Source organism: Artibeus jamaicensis, unplaced genomic scaffold, assembly GCF_021234435.1.
Source record: "Artibeus jamaicensis isolate MK-2021 breed Jamaican fruit bat unplaced genomic scaffold, CSHL_Jam_final contig_452, whole genome shotgun sequence".
Lineage (NCBI taxonomy): Eukaryota > Metazoa > Chordata > Mammalia > Chiroptera > Phyllostomidae > Artibeus > Artibeus jamaicensis.
In genome coordinates, this window is record NW_026521837.1 from 13,587,656 (window position 1) to 13,590,123 (window position 2,468).

Consider the following 2,468-nt stretch of genomic DNA (forward strand, 5'->3'; position numbering starts at 1 on the left):
TAAATGATATGAAAAGAAACCACCAACAGTGAAAATAAAGGACATATATTGCTACCTATGAATTAAAAAATTTCTTCTAAAATACTTAAACATGTTACTGATATGTCAATAATCTTGTCCCTGAAACTTCTTTGCTTCAAATTCTGTAAGTTAAAAACATGTCTCCTTAAGAATATTTTAGAAATTTTCTAAGACTTAGGAAATTTCTTATTAATATACCATGGTAAATATCACAATTATTTGGGCATGTTCGCTTACATTGACTGCCTAAGGGTCGAGCTGTAAGAAGCAACAACCTCTCTTAGTCTTCGCCATCTGCTCCGCAACAGCAAAGCAGCAGCCATGCACGAGTGCATCTCCATCCACATTGGCCAGGCTACTGTCCAGATCTACAGTGGCTGCTGGGATCTCAACTGCCTGGAACATGACATCCAGACTGATAGCCAGATGTCAAGTGACAAGACCATTAGGTTTGGAGGAGATGACTCCTTCAACCTTCTTCACTGAGACAGGTGCTGGTAAGCACATGCCAAGGGCATTGTTTGCAGATTTGGAACCCACAGTCATCGCTGAAGTTTGCACTGGCACCTACCACCAGCTCTTCCACCCTGAGCAGCTGATCACGGTCAAGGAAGATGCTGCCAATAACTATGCTCATGGGCAATACACCATTGGCAAGGAGATCATTGACCTTGTCCTGGACAAATCTGGAAACAGGCTGAGCAGTGCACAGGTCTTCAGGTCTTCTTGGTCTTCCCCAGCTTTGGTGATGGAACTGGTTCTGGATTCACTTCCCTGCAGGTGGAGTGTCTGTCAATTATGGCAAGAAGTCCAAACCAGAGTTTTCCACTTCCTGCCCACCCATCACCCCCCAGGTTTCTACAACTGTACTGGAGCCCTACAACTCCATCCTCACCACTCACACCACCCCGGAGCACCCAGATTGTGCCTTCATGGTTGACAAAGGTCATCTACAACATTTGTCACAGAAACCTCAGTACTGAGCGCCCAATCTACACTAACCTGAATAGATTTATAGGTCAAATTGTGTCTTCCATCACTGCTTCCCTCAGGTTTGATAGAGCCATGAATGTTCATCTGACCAAATTCCAGACCAGCCCATTGCCCTATCTCCACATCCACATCCCTCTGGCCACATATGCCCCTGTCAGCTCTGCTAAGAAAGCCTACCATGAACAACTTTCTGTAGCAGGAAAAAAAATCATGCATCATATGCTTTAAGTCAGCAAACCAGATGGTGAAATGTGGCCCTCGTCATGGTAAATAAGTGGCTTGCTGTGTGTTGTACCCTGACTATGTGGTTCCCATAGATGTCAGTGCTGCCACTGCCACCGAGACCAGGCATACCACCCAGTTTGTGAACTGGTGTCCCACTGGTTTCAAAGTCAGTGTTAATTACCATCCTCTCACTGTGGTGCCTGGTGGAGACCTGGCCAAAGCACAGCAACAGTGAGCTGTGTGCACGCTGAGCAGCACCACAGCTATTGCTCAGCCCTGGGCTCACCTGGACCACAGATTTGACCTAATGTACACCAAGCATGCCTTTGTCCACTGGTTCATGGGCGACGGCATGGAGGAAGGAGAGTTTTCGGAGGCCCATGAGGACATGACTGCCCTAGAGAAGGGTTGTGAGGAGGTTGGTGTGGATTCCATTGAAGGAGAGGGTGAGGAAGGAGGAGAGGGATAATAAAGTTAAATGTCATAATGTTGCTGCTCTTACAGGAGATCTTATTCTGAGCAGCTAATTTGTATGTAGCTGTGTATACTCTGAAACAGTCACTGGTCTATGCTTTAAAACGTGATGCTTTGTTACAGACCAACCAGTCCCTTTCTCTGATGGGATTGAATAAAATATTCCCTGTCTTAAATGAAAAAAAATTACAGTTATTTTGGGTAAATCTCTTTAAGTGTATAGTATTTAGTATAAGTTAAAAAAAAACAACTTATATTGCTAAAGTGAATCCAAACAGCACTCACTATATGTTAGCTACTCTCATTTTATAAATAGCCAAGTTCCTTTCCTCCCACACTGCGTGGATGACTCTAAATTCCACTTTACATTTCGAAAGGATTCACACTTTTGTTCTCGTAATCCCATAGCTTTCGGTGCCCTTATAATAGCATGCAGCTCTACATAACTATTCCAAAATGATAACATAGCCCTGTTGCCTAAAATAAACACAAGTTAAAATGTCACCCTGCCCTTATGTCAGTGCTCTTTTTGCTACCATTATTATCATTTCCACTTGTATCTGCTTGAGTGGGTATAAATTATGGAAACACAGTTTTTGGCTAAATAAATGGAACAATTAGAGAGGCCTTCAAAGTTCGTTGTTCATCCCCTGAAGTAGTAAACTGCTCTTCATTGAAAACTGGAGTCTGAATTGTATGCTTCTGAATGAAAAACATAAATTGGAAATTCAATAGTTTTTAGAGAAGCAATTTTT

The 2,468-nt window shown here is 43.0% G+C and overlaps 1 pseudogene; it reads left to right on the forward strand.

The window, feature by feature from the left end:
- Positions 1–342: 342 nt before the first annotated feature.
- LOC119065164 (tubulin alpha-1A chain-like) lies at positions 343–1,708 on the forward strand (annotated as a pseudogene).
- Positions 1,709–2,468: the final 760 nt, after the last annotated feature.